Source organism: Catharus ustulatus, chromosome W (assembly GCF_009819885.2).
Source record: "Catharus ustulatus isolate bCatUst1 chromosome W, bCatUst1.pri.v2, whole genome shotgun sequence".
NCBI lineage: Eukaryota > Metazoa > Chordata > Aves > Passeriformes > Turdidae > Catharus > Catharus ustulatus.
Window position 1 is genome coordinate 955,219 of NC_046261.2, and position 18,414 is coordinate 973,632.

General features: G+C 43.0%; 1 protein-coding gene across 2 annotated transcripts in view; it reads right to left on the bottom strand.

The window, feature by feature from the left end:
- The window catches only part of LOC117005013 (mitochondrial nicotinamide adenine dinucleotide transporter SLC25A51-like), a 57,561-nt gene extending 39,367 nt beyond the window's left edge, over positions 1–18,194 (bottom strand). The window contains exon 1 of one of the 2 annotated variants that reach the window (XM_033076227.1): positions 18,112–18,194. The gene's annotated coding sequence lies outside the window, so the exon portion shown is untranslated. Of the gene's footprint in view, positions 1–17,269; positions 17,343–18,111 lie in introns of those variants that run through there. The other variant, XM_033076229.1, reaches the window with a different exon arrangement.
- Positions 18,195–18,414: the final 220 nt, after the last annotated feature.

Consider the following 18,414-nt stretch of genomic DNA (forward strand, 5'->3'; position numbering starts at 1 on the left):
TAAACCAGGACAACTTCCCATCAGTGAATGATGTCCAGCCACTTTCTGGGAAGCAGGGCTTCAGCACAGGTAGCAGTTGCTCCAGAAGGCAAACATTGTAAATAACGAATGCCCCCCATTCCTCCTCCTTCCCTTAGCTTTTATATCTGAGCTGACATCATATGATGTAATACCACTTTGATCAGTTTGGGTCAGCTGGTCTAATTGTGTCCCCTCCCAGGATCTTGCATACCCCCAGTCCCCTTGATGGAGGGGCAGAATGTTGGAGAGACAGTGCTGATGCTGTGCCAGCACTGGACAGCAGTAGTCAAAACACTGGTGTGTTATCAACACCTTTCCAGCTACCAATGCAAAGCATGGCACTGTGAGGGCTGCTATGGGGAAATGAACTCCATCTCAGCTAAATACAATACACCAACTCAACCTGTCCTGTCTTGTCATTAAATTCCATTTCTAACTAATTTCTTGGGTGAGGGACTCAATTCTGTGTGTGTGTACAAAGATTTAAGTGTCACCAACTGCAGTGGGGATCACTGGCCACATGTCTGTGGTGCCAGCAACTGGAGTGAGTGAGTGAGTGAGTGAGTGAGTGAGTGAGTGAGTGAGTGAGTGAGTGAGTGAGTGAGTGAGTGAAGGTATCTAAGTCAGTGCATGATTGCTAGCAACTATGAAATCAGAATAGACAGTGAGTAGGTGAAGTGGCTTGGGAGCTGGGTATGCACGTGTATCTAAGGGTGAGGCACCTGGAGGAACTGGATATCAGAGGGACCAGGGGGTCCAAGCCAACTGCCTGTAGCAGAGCATCTCCCCCTGCCACAGGAGAGCTTGTCTGTTGCTTGTTAGCTGGTGCAATAACTCAGGGCATCTTGCTCTCACATGAGCCTCACATGAGCCTTGGTGGAGTAACTCAGTCAGGACATTTTGCCTTGTAGAGAGTCATTTCGGCACCATGGAATTAATGCTTTCCGCTGACAGTAAACATCTTGCTGTGGAAGCAAGATGTGGAAAGATAAGCTGGCATTTCTGACAGACACCACTTTACAAACTATGAAAGCTACACCATACTTTCACAAAGCAGAAATCTTTCGATCATTCCTTGAAATGTGTGGTTTTCTCCTCAAAGTCATGATGCTTCCTTTTGTGGCTATTCTCCCAGGGGTTGAGTGAAAGGACTCTGTGTACCCTATAGTCAATTTGGTGGAAAGTTGCATTGACTTCTAATCTATAGTATTTCTTTGCTAGCTTTAATATAGGTACCTTAATGTCATGCACTGTTTTATGTAATCTACTAGTAGTTCTTTGTTTTATCCTGCGTAGTAAGTAACTCTGATTAAGGTCTTTTTTCTGCTACCTCCTGTCTATTCAATAAATAACTAATTTTATAATAGACCTAATCGGCCATTCTTAAGAACTTGCAAGCCAGAGCAATTTAGGTGAGGGTCACCTAAGTAGAGCTGCTGCCAAAAATCTGAACCTAAGGCAGGGCTTGTCTAAAGCTCTCACTCGATCCATAACACTGCCAGAGAGCCTGTGGGGTCTGGGGATGGAATAAGAGACTTATTTATGTGTATGCGTTTCTGTGGAAGGCAACTGGGGAGACTAGGGGGGATCCAGGGGCCAGTTACTGGATAGATTGTCTAAGCCCAGCTACTGGGGAATCCAGTGTATATATGTGTGAATTACTTTTGTAAATGTGCTGCTCAAAGCACGAGAATTAGGGATAGTAAGCTATTACAATAATGTTGCTGTTAAGGAACAAAGCATCCTAGTGATGCTGTGCTGATTTTTGCTTTTTTAAATTTCATATATTCTCTGTACTGTTTACACATATATTTGCATTTCTGTAGCCTATTACTGTAACTTAGCTTCACAATTTTCCCAGGCAGAAAGACAAAACACATTCCAACACCCTGTCCTGGTTTAGGGCAAATTTGGGAGAAAACCTCCAAAAGGCCCCCCCAGGAAACAAACCCAAGTGGCCCCTCCCCCAATCAGTTCGGGAAGAAATCTCCTCAGAGAGAAGTGGAAAAAAACTGTTTCTTCAATAGGCAAAGCACTGCCCAGCACAAAGAAACCCACCCAATACCAAACAATGAAACCTCTTGCTGCTTTGAAGAGATGACAAATTCAGAAAGTCTCTCTCCTGTGGCTGGTAGCTTGGCTGTTGGGGGTTGGGGGAGTTTTTACTCTTTCCCTCAGTGGAGAAAATTTTTTCCATTAGCATGTCAAAGGAACCTGGCCTGGGTAACTCCCTGGTTTCTAATTACTCAAGACAAAAGAGGGGGTGGGGATGAATAGCTGTAAGTTGCTTTGTCCTTTCGAGGAGCCACTCGATCTCGCCGGCCAAATGCGGAGAACTTCTTTTTTTCTCCGTGGTGCGACCCGGCCCTGCACTCCAACACTGATACAGCTTCCTGCTTCTGAGAACAGTGCTGAGAACCGGGATGCAAACGGTGAGCAGAGGATTCTTTTCCTTCACCCTTCTCCCACCTGGGACCACCCCCTGCCACTGCCACCTGCCTGCTCCTGCAGTTCCCGCAACTGAGAGAAGAGAGAAGGCCACTCTGCCCTGCTCCACCGGGACCATGTGGAGGAGGAGGGCGCCTGACTGGACAAAAGGACTGAGTTTTGTTCTGTTTTGTCACTGATCTTTTCATAGCTGATGTTGTTCTTGTTTGTCTTGTAGATATATCAGTAAAGAACTGTTATTCCTAAACCCATACCTTTTGCCTGAGAGCTCCTTAATTTCCAAATTATAGTAAACTGGGAGGGAGGGAATTTTCACTCTCCATTTTGGGAAAAAACTCTCGCCTTTTTCTTTTCTGGCAATACTGTCCCCTAAACCAGGACATTGGCTCAGTCTGTTATCAGTCCCTCCGGTGCTGGAAAATGCCACTGCCCAGGCCAGGCCCCGGTGGGCCACAGGTGCAAGCTCCTGGTGCTTCCCCCTAGTCCCCAGTCCAGAGGATGTTCCAATAATTCCAGGGGAAAAAAAGGAAGAAAAACTTTCCAGGGAACTTCTCTGCTTCAGTCAGTCAAAAATTAGCTAAAAGCAAAGGAGAGCTGTCCACCACGGCGACCGTCCAGGAGACGAAGTGATGGAACTCCTATCTCTATGTTTTGAAAAATAACCGCCTCAGACATTCCACCGCTTCTCCTTCCCCTCCTGCCCCCCTTCACTCTCAAAGACAGCCTTAAAGGTACAAAACTTATTTCTGGGCTACACAGACAAATGGGGATACAATTCAACATAACAAAGTCACTCCAGGACAGACCCCTATGCTATCTTGGTTCTCCTCAGAAACCAAGGCTGAAAAACAGCTCTTCAAGACATTTTCATGAACAAAGTTCAGTTTCTACCTGAGGGGGAAGAATTTAGAGAGGGGGAAATTACCTCACCTCTTATGTTGCTAATTGGTGATTTTTGTCAATTATGCTAATTTGTTAAACTTTAAAAACTGTATTCACCCCATTGGGTGGCGGGGGCATTTTGTGGACATTTTCCATATCTGCCCCTGGAGGCCTCCAATATAAACTAACCTTTATATTACCTCGTATACTAATATTATCTAAAAAGTGTGTTGTTTTATTTTCATGCTCCTTAAGGCATCACTAGGCTATTTTAATTTACAGTAATTTCACAATTATAAGGTGCACCAGAGTATAAGGCGCACTTCCAGGTGTTGGCAAATTTCTGAACGTTGTCCATATATAAGGCGCACAAGCGTATAATGCGCACTTTTTTTTTGCAGCAAGGATCCGTGCACAACAAAGTAATGAATTAGTAACAGAATTGCGCGATCACAGGGTTTACTGGCTTGGCTCGGGGCCGGGTGGGCTCGGCCCCGCTTGAGGCTGCCGCGGGCTCGGCCCTGCTTGGGGCTGCCGCCGGGGCTGTGCAGCCCAGATCGGCGCTGCTGCTCGGGGCCGGTTGAGTTGAGCTCGGCTCAGGGCTGCTGTGGGCTCTCACTTCCGGGTTTGCAAATTTCAGAACTTTGTCCATATATAAGGCGCTCCGGGGTATAAGGCGCACTTCCGGGTTCAGACCAAAATTTTAGTCAAAAGAGTGCACCAAGCAATATTAAAGTCAAGATCTTACACATGAGCATTTGTAAAGTAAAAAGCTTTGTTTGGGATATGTATATTATGTGCTAGGCACATGCAACATTTAGCAAAATGCCTTAATACTTCAGGTTAATAAATATGTTCAATGCAGCTAAGTCAATAACAAGATTATATATTTTTAAAGGCTTAGTTTGATACATTGTCTGATTTTCCCTTTTTGGTTCAGTGATACTTCACCTTTCAGCAACAGCTGGCAACAAAGGTTCCCTTGAAGTGCTTGCAATATATCTATACTTAGCATAAATGGCAGATTTTTGGTAGATTGGGTCTGCAAGATTGATCTGTACATGCATAGGCCATGAACTGTCCTGTGCTAGTCACAGCTGATTACAACTAGCTAGCACAGCAACTGATGAAAACAACCCACCATATAGCAAAACTTCAACATGATGCCTCTGCACAAACATATTTTAAAAAGGGTGGTAGCACCTAGGGACAGGACACACAGGAGGGGACATGTGAGGACAGGTGAGGAAAAACAAAGAGACTCAAGGAAAGGGACACTATTGGGGACACAGCTGGAGACACTCTCAGAAGATGTTCCATGTCAGAGGAGGTGGTATGTCTGAGGGGACTACAGCCCATGGATAATCCACAACAAAATAGGCATACCCCCAAAAGGGGCTGCAGCCTGTAGATAAGCCTGTGAAAGAGCAGAGGAAATTAATAAAAAGCCAGGAGCAGTGTAAGTAAAAACACTATGCACTGTTCCAAACATGCTGCACTGTCTGTTGCCTCACTGAAGGGACTGAGTGTAATGCATGGCAAAAATAAGGGTAGTGGAGACTAGGGAGGGGGCAAGAGAGGTCGCTGGACTAAAGTCAAGCCTGGGGAAGGGAGAAGAAAGGTGTTTTCCCTAAGTGCTTATTTATTTGTCTTCTTTGTTTCTCAGTATCTGAATTAATAAGTAAATATTTTTAAAGTTAAATTCTCTGAATCAACACCATCTTGGCATAACAATATCCCAACCATTCCCCTACCAAATGACTAGAAGGCATGCATTTCAGCTATGTGGTGGTGCATGCCTTGCCATGGGGGACATCCATTTTGGCCACAAACATATGCTTCCAATTGTGTGATAAATTGTTAGGTAGCCACTCTGCAGTGTTTATAAGGTCTCAAATAATTTTCCAATCTTGGGGATCCAGGAAATGCTAGATAACTCTTCTGGAGAGTCAGATATAGTCAGTGGGTCACAAATTAGATATCACTGGTATAAACAGCTATGAGGAAAGAGCAAAGTCTGACACTGCAGAAAATTCCTGGGAAGCATGAGAGAAAGCAGATTACACACTATCTGAGAACAGGAAAAGCGTCCTCTTTCTTCGAAGTCTGCAAACCTTGAGAAAACGAAGAAACTGTCAGGCCGATGAATTTATTACAGGTCTGCAACCGGACTGAACAAAGATTCTCACACTAAGGGTATAGGTACTGTCTTAACTCTGCAATAAACAGATTCATTTTGCTCTCAGCTTGTGAGTTTTGCATTTATACACCAACAAATGGCGCCCGATTTACAGGGACTTCATTACTACTGACATGATCCCGTCTGGTGGCATACCCCAACCAAATCAAGCGAGCGTGTGGTCAGGTGATCACCAAGGAACTCCTTTCATCGCTGGCTATAGAACAGGTTAGCCTTTTGTGAACAGTCGGGCAGCATTTCTTATAATGGGGCAAGGCACAAAAAAATCCCAAAAACTGCATAAAGACTGTCTGTTGCCCATCACCAAAGAGCAGGGTTATAAACTCTAACCCCAAAGCCTCATCCAATTACAGTAATTTCACAATTATAAACCGCACCATTTTGACTAAAATTTTGCTCCCAACCCAGAAATGCGGTTTACACTCAGGAGCGGCTAATATATGAAAAAAGTTTGGAAATTTCCAAACCCAGAAGTGGAAGCTGAGGTGCCGAGCTGAGCACCTGCCAGTAAAACCTGGGATTGCGCGATTGTTACAAATTAGTTACTATGTTGTGCAGTGGGTGGAGGTGGGCTCTGTGACAGCAGCACGGGGGGGGGAGGCGGGGGGCTCTGTGCTGCCGGCCCCGCGGTCCAGGGGGAAAGCGGGGGCTCCCTCCTGCCGGCCCCGGGGCCCAGGGGGGAAGCGGGGGCTCTGTGCTGCCAGTCCTGTGGTGGGGGGGGAGGCGGGGGCTCCGTCCCTCCCTCCCCCTCCCACCACGGGTGCGAGCGGGCTCCGTGCCTCCCTCCCCCTCCTGCCGTGGGTGAAGGCGGGCTCCGTGCCTCCCTCCCGCCGGCACCACAGGGCAGCGCCGGGCCATGGCGACCGATCCCGCGATCATTACTAATTTTTTACTTTGTTGCACGTGGATCCTCGCTGCGAACGAAAATGCAGTTTATAGTCCGGTGCGGCTTATACATGGACAAAGACCTAAACATTGCCAACATCTGGACATGTGGCTTATAATCAGGTGCGGTTTGTAATCATGAAATTACTGTACTTATATGAGTCAAACAATTTTGTCCCTGGTATCCATCAGATGGTTCCTATGATCTTACTCACTGGTGGAAGGTCAGTGAATGTTTACAAACCTGCCAAATTTCTCATTACAATGTCCACCCTGATGATATTATTACTTGGCATATGGTATACTCAGCTTTGCAACAATTTGAGGAAGCAAATCATGTCCTTGAGGATGCTCTGCCTGCATCACCATCAGTTACTGTTATTTTTGTTAATGAAACATCACCTGAGGATAATGATCAGGAGAAAAAGGATCTGTTTGATCCCAGTCCTATTGATTCTGGACAAGAACCAGATTTATATCCTTCTTTAGCTCCAGTACATGCTATGGCTGCAGGTGCTCCTAGCATGGAAGAAATACGACAAACAGCATGCAAAGAGCTGCAGTAAATATTTCACATATTCCACCACTGTCTTATACCTCATCCTATTCCTCTAGCCACTACAATGAGGAAACAATACCACCTATAGGATCTGAGCCAGAAAGGTTTATACAGAAATGCTGGAGGCGAGCGTTGGAGAGCAATATTGAATTTTTTTCAAGCAATGCCTGTTGTATATCCTAATCAAAACCTACATCACGAACAGTTGTCATATGAGATGGTAAAGGAACTGAGGAGATCGGTGAAAGAAAATGGTTTACCTTCCTCCTTTACTATGAATTTATTGCATGCAATTGCAGAGGAACATACTATGTTACCAGTGGATTGGAAATCTCTTTTTAAGACAATTTTGACAGGAGAACAATACTCTGTCTGGTGGATGGAATTTTCAGATTTCGCTCAAACTCATGCATTGAATAATGATAATCAACAACCACCCATTTATATCACTGCATCACAGCTCTCTGGCACAGATGTATACACTACTATTTGGGCTTAATTAAGACTCCTCCCCAAGCATGGGATCAGTCTACTGTTATTGTCGTTAGGGCACTACTAAAGGTACCTGATACAAAAAAGTTGGAGTCTGGTTTTGCTGCTGTGAGGCAGGGACCTCAAGAACCATATATTACCTTTATTGATTGATTACAATCCACTGTTAGACAGCAAATTGAAATGCAGGAAGCAGTTGATGCTGTCTTAAAATCTCTTGCTTATGAAAATGCTAACAATGACTGTAAAAAAGCCCTGGACCCATGCTGATGTTGAACTTTCTGATTATATCAAGGGATGTACTAATATAGGCTCGGAACAATTTAAAGCAGAACTAATTGCTACTGGAATAGCCCAACAACTTCAAGTGGTCAGAGCAGCTATTAAGTGCTTTGAATGCGGGGAGCTAGGACATATCAGGAAGCAATGTCCAAAGGGAAAAGAGGCAATAAAAAGCCTAGTAAATGTCCTCACTGCCAAAAAGGGTTTCATTGGAGCAATCAATGCCAGTCTAAATATGACGAACATGGCAAACTTCTCCCACAGCAGGGAAACTCCAAGGGGGACACATTGGGGTCTGGTGCCCCTCAATCCAACAGGACCCCACTCAATCCGACACCAATACAAGCACAAGCCTTGCAAGGGGTACCCCTGGGGTGCCGGTCTGGATGTGGCCATCAGAGCTAACACGACCCTGAATAATACCTCAGCTCACCTGCTGCCCACCTCCGTGTGTGGGCCACTGCCTTTTCAAACACATGCTTTACTCCTGGGATGCTCCTCTACCACCTGCACAGGACTATTTATATTACCAGGAATCATTAACGCTGACTATAAAGGGGAAATTAAAAACATGGCTTGTACACCTAATCCTCCCTGTACTGTGGCACAGGGGATCAGACTGACACAATTAATACCACTGCCAGCAATTCCCTGTTCAGCACCAATCTTACAGTAACAATGAGATGCAGGAAGATTTGGGATTGCAGGCGCTCCACAAACATTTATTTTAGTCAAAAATCATAGGGGTACAACAACCATTACTCACTTGTCAAATAGAATCTAAGTATTTTTCAGGTTTGGTTGACACTGGAGCAGAAGTTTATCATATCCCAAAAGGACTGGCCCTCGGAGTGGCCCCCGGCCCCCTCAATTCTGATCGTAGCAGGCATTGGAGGTCAGCAGATTCCCTGACAGTCTACAAAGGAACTGAAGACTGACACCCTGTGACTGTATGTACTCCCAATCCCAGCCACTCTGTGGGGGTGGGACCTGATGACACAATGGGGTTTGATCATTTAAACACATTTTTGATAGGGGCCATTGATGAAAAGCCGCTCCTTAAACTGACTTGGCTTTCAAACAGGCTGATCTGGATAAACCAATGGCCCCTGAAAAATGAGTAGCTTCAGCAAGCCCAGATCCTTGTGCAAGAAAAATTATGTTCGGGTCAGATAAATCCTTCCATCAGCCCCTGGAATGCACCTATTTTTGTTATCCCTAAAAAATCGAGAAAGTGGAGGTTTTTACAGGATCTCAGGGCAATCAATGCAGTCATTTCACCTATGGGGGCATTGCAGCCAGGAATACTAACCCCACAATGATTCCAGAACACAGGGAATTAGTGATAGTTGACTTGAAAGAGTGCTTTTTTACAATTCCTTTGCATCCTGATGACGCACCTAAATTTGCCTTTATAATCTGTCTATCATGAGACCCCCTTAGAACAATACCACTAGGTTGTGCTACCTCACGGTATGAAAAACAGTCCTACTGTCTGTCAATTCGTCATTCACTCAGCAATAGACAGTATGGCAAAAATATCCATCTGCTTTGATGCATCACTACATGGATGATATTTTAATTGCTACTGACAGCTCCCCATTATTGTGTGATTGTCTTGCTGCTTTAAAGGTAACGCTTGCCAGCAGAGGCTTGTGCAAAGCCACAGAAAAAATCCAAAAAGAACCTCCCTGGAAATACCTGGGTTTCAAATTATTTGAGACAACAGTCACTCCACAGCCAGTGACCCTAAAAACCAACATACATACATTGAATGATTTGCAAAAGTTGTTAGGCACTATTAACTGGATTTGCCCTTTATTGGCAACTACCACAGAGGAATTATCCCCCTTATCTCAATTGTTAAAAGGGGACCAAGAGCTCTCTTCCCCATGGCAGTTGACAAAAACTGCCCAAAAGGCTTTAGAGACTGTAAGTGATAAAATCAATGTTCTTTGCCACATGTCAAAACCCAGGTTTGCTTTTGTGACTGTTAGTGATTCTGCAATCTTTCCAACCCTCTGCTGTTATTGGTCAATGTGATATACAGAAACATAATCTCTGGCTATTAGAATGGGTTTTTCTGCCACATACCTTTTCAAAAACTATAACCACTCAGCTTGAGATGCTTATTCAGTTGCTGTCGATGGGACAATTCCGATGCCAGAGCCTGACAGGATATGATCTAGCAATAATACATCTCCCTATTACTGCAGCAGAATTGGAGAATCTGTTCAGGGATTCACTGTCATTTCAAATTGCTCTTGCAGACTATAATGGACAATTTTTTTCACACGATACCTCAACATGCCCTGTGACAATCCTTCAAGGAACTCCCCTTTCAACAATGACTGCAAATGAAAACTCCAGTCCCTGATGCAAAGACTGCTTTCACTGATGGACCAGGAAAGACACACAAAGCTGTCACCCTGTAGAGAAATGATAATGGACAGTGGGAACATTTGATAACCTTTCAACCTGGATCTACCCAGCTAGTCAAACTGGCAGCTGTGGTAGAAGCATTTTGCCTCTTTTCACAGGAACCTATTAAAACTTTGTGATTCTCTTTATGTTACAGGAATCATTGAGAGAATTGAACACTCATTACTGAAGGAAGTCTCTAACAAAGATCTTTTTGTGTTATTAACCACTCTGTACAACTTTTTACTTCACAGGTCTCACGAATATTGCATTCTGCACCTTAGGTCACACACCACTCTCCCTGGACCTATAGTGGAAGGTAATGCAAGGGTGGATGCCTTTGCCATGACAGTCACTATACCACAAAAGTTAGGGCAGGCAAAATTTTCTCATGATTTCTACCATCAAAATGTCTGAGCTCTGACAAAACAATTTGATCTAAATTTGCCACAAGCACTGGATGCAGTGAATGCTTGCTCACAATGTTAGCAGACTCTTTCTTTGCCACAAACATTAGGTACAAACCCATGAGGGTTGAAACCTAATGACATTTGGCAAACAGATGTAACACTCATATTGAGCTTTGGGACTTTAAAATATGTCCATGTTTCTATTGATTCATAGTAGCAATGGTACACATAGGTGAGAAATCAAGAGATGCCACCCAACAGTGGCTCTGTGTCTTCAGCACAATGGGTGTCCCTCAACAGATAAAAACAGATAAGGGACCCGCATATACATCTCATAAAACACAAGAATTTTTCCACACATGGGGTATCAAACATGTCACAGGTATAGTCCATTCCCCAACAGGGCAAGTCATAGTGGAAAAGGCACATTACACATTGAAAAACATGCTGCAGAAACAAAAGAGGGTGAACCCGATAGGAATGCTCCCTCAAGAGCAGCTTGACAAAGCAACCAATGTTTTAAATTTTTTGAATCTCTCCTCTAGAGATGACTTAACCGCACATAAAAGGTTCCTGTGTCAGACCGCTGATGGACAAGGAGTTTACCCAGAAGTTACATCAAAGGATGTACATAGCAGTCAGTGGAAAGGTCCAGTTCCACTGTTAGCTTGGGGAAGAGATTATGGGTGTGTTTCTTTACCTATAGGACCATATTGGCTCCCAGCAAAATACATCAAACCCAGCCAAGGACAACAACAATGAACCTTGTCGTCTTTCTTCTGCTATACCCCCATCAAGTGGTGGAAGGGAGAATCTACTGGGCCCACATCATTCAACCTCTGCTGTTTTGGCATCTGATTTGGTGGGATCCAGAGCCTCCCCTCAGCAACAACAGAACAGAATGGGTAGGAGGAACTTGGTTTCCTCCTGTAGATCAGGATATTGTAGATACATATAGTATTAACACTACTTTTGTTACTGATTTACCACCTATATGCTTAACACGGAATCAAACAAGCACCTCTTTACCTTGGGCTAATTTTTCCATCCAATTGCATTTAATATATGTACACTCAGAGAATGCAAGAAAATTGACTACTATTACATTGCTGGCCATTCTGTCCACCTCCAACAAATCAGTGGATGCCACTCCACCTCATTTCCCCAAATATCATTTTACACCAATCTCCAGTATATGGCTTTTGGAATGAACATCATGTACAGGACAAGGGCCACAACAATTCTTACAGTATGGAAGGGTAATTGATTGGGGACCACATGGTATCCTTAGAGAAAGTCGGACCAATGCAACCATTCTCCCATCCCAAAAGGCAAACCACAGTATTGTTTGACATGATGGTGGGATGGTCGGATCATTAATTCAATATTATTTAGCTAATAATCACTCCTGTGTGCACAAACATCTGTGGAAAAGATTGTTACCTGCTTTTGGCAATAGGATATAGCAAGTAAAATTAGATAAGAATGCTACAATTGCTAATTTAACACTGCTAGAGGAACAATTACTAATGACTTGTACTTCTCATCTGTATGTTTTTGCTATAACTAATGAATTTTTATTTATTATAGTAATGGTTTATATTTTTTATCCACTGATTCTTTTGTTTTCAAATTATGTATAATCTATGGAGATATGTGTAACTGTTCTGTCTTTCTTCCATTTAAAAGAGGATCTGAAATTTGGGTACCTGTAAATCTGACTCAGACTTGGGAAGGACAAGATGGTCTCTCGCAATTGGCTTGACTAGTCCAAGAAGAAATCCAAATGAGTAAGAAACGAGTTAGCAAATTTCTGGGTTGGTTAATCTTTGCTGTTGCTTCTGCCGTAATATTAACCACAGCCTCTGTGGTTGTTGCTGCCTTAACTCATTCCATTCAAACTGCCCATACTGTGGGACAGGCTTTAAATAATATCACCAAAGAATTACAAAAAGAAGAAAACATTGATAAAGAAATAATGGCTAGATTAGATGCCTCGGAAAGTGCTCTTATATGGGTAGGTGAGAGAGTTGAGGCCCAAAAAACTTGTTTCTCCCTGCACTGTGGTTTGGAACATATGCATAATTCTTTATGTGTCACTCCTCTTGCGTGGAATGACATGGAACAGAGTTGGGAGATGGTTAAAAACCAGCTCCAAGGGGCCTTTGATAAAATCCTTACAACAGAATATACAATTACTTCACACTTAACTAAAGTATCAACTCAGAACTTTACAAACTCTGAAGGAACAGAAGGTGTTGACGGATCTGGAAAATGATCTTTCTTGACTAAACCTGAAAAATTGGTTTTCTGGGATAAATTTACAGGTTTGGGTTTTCATTGGACTGGGTTGTCTGGCAACGATATCCTTTTTAATCTTCTGTCTTGTCCTTTTTGATATAATCAGAGCTGTTAAAAGCACACAAAACCAAGTCATGGTTACCTTAGCCTTATCTATGACCACAATAAAAAAAAATTTAAAAAGGGGGAGATGTGAGGAAAGAGCAAAGCCTGACACTGCAGAAAACTCCTGGGAAGCATGAGAGAAAGTAGATTACACACTATCTGAGAACAGGAAAGGCGTCCTCTTTCTTCAAAGCATGCAAACCTTGAGAAAATGAAGAAACTGTCAGGCTGACATTTATTACAGGCCTGCAACTGGCTTGCGTGAGAAGGACTGAATAAAGAGTCGCACACTAAGTGTATAAGTACTGTCATAACTCTACAATAAACATTCGTTTTGCTCTCAGCTCATGAGTCTCGCATTCATACACCAACAAACAGCAGGCATTCAGTTCAATTGTCTTTTGATAAGCCTCAGGAAAGGGAACAGTCTAGAACTGTAACTATACAAATCACTAAAAGTAAAATCAAAATACACAAATTGCTTGGGTATAAATATTTTGTAACTAGAAATTTTCAGAGTTGGAGAAATGTTAAGGGCAAAATATGAAGAAAAACTATAAAAAACCTGAAGGGAGAAGAAAATGGTTCCCTCTCTCCTAAGACTAGGGGCTATGGAATTAAATTAGCAGGTTTGGAACAAAATGAAGCCGTTCTTCACAATATGTAGTTAAACTACAAAACTCATGACCACATCCAAGTTCCTGTAGGTTCAAATGCAACTACATATATTAATAGAAGAAAAATCTAAGGACTATGAACTACTCAGACACTACCTCTGCATTGGGAAGTCACTAACACTGAAATTACTGGAGGATTTGTTCCACATATTTGTTGTTATGGTTTATAGCTTTACAATTCACTTTGATATCTCATGAAAGAAATTTAGGACACCTTTTTTCAAATGTCAGAATGATTTATTCTCAAGAATAAGAGGATAAGCATTTTTTCACTTAATATTTTAATTATTAACATGAAAGAACCATTAATAGAGGGTGTGCTTAGTAAATAAATGTTTGAATTACTGACTTACATCACCATTTACAACTGGTGAGCAAGCATCCGTACAATACAGAAAGAAATACAGTATGATTTTCTGATTTTTATTTATATAGATTATAAATAAAAGCTACAAAGAGTAAATTGGAAGTGTTTTGATTTCCTAGGAGAACAAGATAGAATTTCACCACCTGTTTATCCATCTCCCTTTAGTTATTAACTTCTGAACCTTTTGGCCAATCCCAACCAAATTTAACAGAGGGTTAAGTAGATACTGAATTCCTAGAAGGGTTGTTGAAGTTGGTAGCTGGGTACAGAAGTCAAATTTATAACTACCTTCTCGAAATCTTAACTGAAACCCTTATCCTCTTACAAAGGGTAGTAGTGCAGGGAATAGTCAGTTTGCACACATGTAGCTAAGAACTAGCCCCTTTACATGTTTCCTCCTGCCCAACAAGATCTTGTCCCACTTAAAAAAGCACACATGCAAGTGTACTTGCAGTGAAAACACATTGGGATCAAAACCTTTTGTTACTTGTAAAACAAAAACATTACTATGAAGTTATGTGGAATATCGTAGTTTTTAATTGTGATTCACCACTTTATTACTCTTCACAGTAATAAAGCATTAAAAATGGTTTACATTAAAGCATAATTTTAAAAAATGCACTAAACAACACCTAAATAAGCCTCCAAATTCTTCCCTCTCACAAAAGTTTGCTTAAAGTTCACTGTAACTTCTCTCTTTCGTTGGTTTTATAATGTAATCAAAATCTAGTATGCTTCAAATATTCCACTAAGTAGAATAAATGAAAAAATAACATACTAATATATTTAGCCTAAAAATAATCAAATTTAGTTTTTTCCTTACCATATAAATTTAACACAATTTACTATTTACACTTTAACATCCCCTCCCCAACAGTAACAATTTATATTTAGAGTTATTTGACATTGTATTGGGTTTACATGGTGAGGTTTTGGTAGTGGAGGGGGGATGCAGGGGTGTTTTTCCTGAGAAGACACCAAGAGCTGCCCTCATGTCCGACAGAGTTAGTTAGTTTCAGCCAGCTCCAAGATGAACCCACCACTGGCAAAAGCTGAGTCAGTCAGCAATGTTGGTAGCGCCTCTGTGATAACATATTTGAGGAAGGGTAAAAAAATGGCTATGCAACAGTAGCTGGGAGAAAGACCAGTGAGAATATGGGACAGAAACAACCCTGCAGACGCCAAGGTCAGGGAAGAAGAGGGAGGAGGTGCTTCAGGCACTGGAGCTAAGATTCCCCTGCCGCCCGTGGTGAAGATCATGGTGACACAGGTTTTTCCCCTGCAGCCCATGGAGGTCCATGGTGGAGTAGATGCCCACTCTGCAGCTTGGGGAAGACCCCATGCCAGAGCAGGTGGATGTGCCCTGAAGGAAGCTACAGTCTGTAGATACTTGAAACAGGAATAGGCTCCTAGCAGGACCTGTGGCTTTGTGGAGAGGAGCCCACACAAAAGCAGGTTTTCTAGCAGGACCTGTGACCCCATGAGGGATCCAAGATGGAGAAGTTTGTGAAAAACTGCAGCCCATGGGAAGGACTCACATTGGAGAAGGTGATGGCCTGGGAGCCTGGTATGCAGGCGTCTCTAAAGGTGGAGCACTTGGGGGAATTGGCTACTGGAGGGACCAGAGGGTCCAAGACAACTGTCAACGAGACTGTGGGGTCTGGGAGTGGAATAAGAAACTCATTTACGTGTGTGGGTGTGTTTCTGTGAGGGGCAGTTGGGGAGACTGTGGGGATCTATGGGCCAGCTACTATGTAGACCAAGTATAGCTACTATGTAGATCAAGTGTCTAAGCCCAGCTAACGTGTGCATATGAGAGGAGGCCTGTACTAGCAACTGGAGTGGGGCTATGAGCTATGGAAACTCATATGCCCAGGTGCGAGCAACTAGGGAGCCATAGGGATCCAGGGGCCAGATACTAGAAAGACTGTCTAAATCCAGTTTCTTGATAGATCCACATTGCATATATATATATATTTCCCACTAATGAACCTTCATCCTGATCAGCCAGAGAGGGGAACAGAATGAGACCATTGTTGCTGTTTGAGTGCTGAGTGTTTCTGTGTTGTTCTGTGTTGCTGGTCGTGTGTATATGTAAACTATATATGTATTTATGTACCTACTGGGAATACATTCTCAGCCTTGCTGCTGGTTGGATCTGGGGATATTGAGCTGTGGCAGACTTGTTTCTATGCTGCTGCCAGATTCAGCAATTCCCTAACAAGCAATCAGGATGTTTCCCATCTTGACTGAACTATAGAGCACTTGAGCACTATAGAGTGTGTATCACTGAAAAGGCCTGATGGTTTTCAGGTCACAGGTTATTCAATTAGTTAACCAGAACAATACTGTAAACTGGTAGACCTGTACCACCAAATATGGGAAATGTTGGCCCTATCTATTTAGTTTTTATTCCCATCCTAATGTCAAGCACAAGCATGAGAATTAAAGTAAAAGGTTTTATGGGGTTTTGTTTATTTTTCAAGTTTGATAACTTATCACTAGGACAGTGTCTAATTACTGCCTGCTGGCTCTTGAGTTGGTAATTATTAATCAATATCAACCAACTTAAAAGAGGAACAATACAATATTTTTCAAAACCTAACTACAGATGGTTTCTAATTAACTGCATTAACCTTCAAGTCTGACACTTTTCAAGACATAGCTATGCATGTAAATAAGAAATTCTTCAGTCTTGGTAGCTCATTATAAGAGGAATCCTTAATACTTCTTACAGATGCCGGTGAAGGTCTGTTAAGTAAGACCTATTAGTTGCACTAGAGTATTTTGCCCAAGTAGTTAACACACTGAAGAATCATTATCATTATTTTGGTGTTAAAGCAAAAAGGGCTAAGTAAAAACAGGAGTGGATGAGTGACTTGCTAGTGCCAAAATGGTTGCATAGTTACTGTTTAATTTGAACTAAAATATGGCAAAATTTTAAAAAAGCACAAAGCTACTTGAACTACTTAACAAAAGACACTAAAATTTGAAGTGAACTCTCTCTCCCCCCCAGTAACTCTGCATATCCACAAATATGCACAAATTGAAATAAGCAAGGTTCACACTGGCTATAAGGAAACTGGTTTTCACCATAAGAACAGTCAAGCAGTGGAACAGGGGCCCTGAGAAGTTGTGCAGTCTCCAGTCTTGGAGGTTTTCAAGCCCTGACCAGAGGAAACCCTGAGCAAACTTGTCTGAATTAGATGTTAACCCTACCTTAAGCAGGAGGTTGGACTAGAGACCTCCAGAAGTTCCTTCCAAACTGGATTGTTAATTGCTCTCTTTTCTCTTTTAACTTTCTCTTTTCTTTTTTTATTTTATTTTTTCTTTTATTTTTGGTCTTCTAGCCTGAGAAGAGGTTCTCTGAAAAGAAGCGGAACAGCCAAAAGTAAAGACACTCAATGTTGAGTTTGGAAAGTAGCAGTTACTGCATTCTCTTGTTTAGCCCTAGCCTTTTCCCAGTGCCTGCATCACATCAGGAACAATGCAGAGATTTAGAGAAGCATTCTGAGTGTCTTTGTGTCTTGAGCAGGATCAGGCTTTCAAGCTCTGCTCTGTAGACTGCCACTAGCTTCTCGGCAGCAGGTACTGCAGAGCTCACTTCCTGCGTGGATGAAAGTGACCAAGGGATCAACAGCTAGGATTCCAGGCGGCTTGCAGAAGATTGCCGCGTGCTATTGTTATTCTCCCTACTCGTGTACAGTCGCCACCTACTCCGCAGCGTGACGGGAAGTCATTCCTGCGATTCCCACTGTGTAGCGTGTCTCAAGACGCCACTCCCAGTCTGGAGCGCGGGGACGAATTGATGCAGCCCGGCTACCGTACACCACCACCTCCCTGCCTTTTCCGGGTGCTCCCCACCCCCCTCCACGCTGCCGTGTCAGTCTAGGACATTCATGCTCCAGAGGCAGCAGCAGTCTAGCCCGGCGCGACCTTCACCACCGACAAGAATCCTTATGATACAGGAATAAGTGACGAGAGAGAGAGGCCGCAGAAGGTGGTCCCGCCGCAGCGGAGAGAGATGTGAGCAGCAGTACACCCTCTCCCCAGTGACTCACCTGTTGCGTCTTCCATGCCACCTGAAAACGCAATTTGGAGATAAAAGTTGCCACTGCTACCGACCAAACTGGATGCTACACTCACCACCTCACATTCTCGATGACGTAGCAAGTGCAGCACGGAAACATGACTTGCGTCAACTACACGTGACCAAGAAAAAGAGCAGCTGGGAGGAGTAAACTCCACCCCATCTCCCCTTTCCTCAGCTAATCACAGAGCTGCCTGGATACAGCCTCGCTCCAGAAGGCCATCGTGAGTGTCATAAATACTCATGCTTGGTGAGCTGTGTTTGGGGTAGGGTA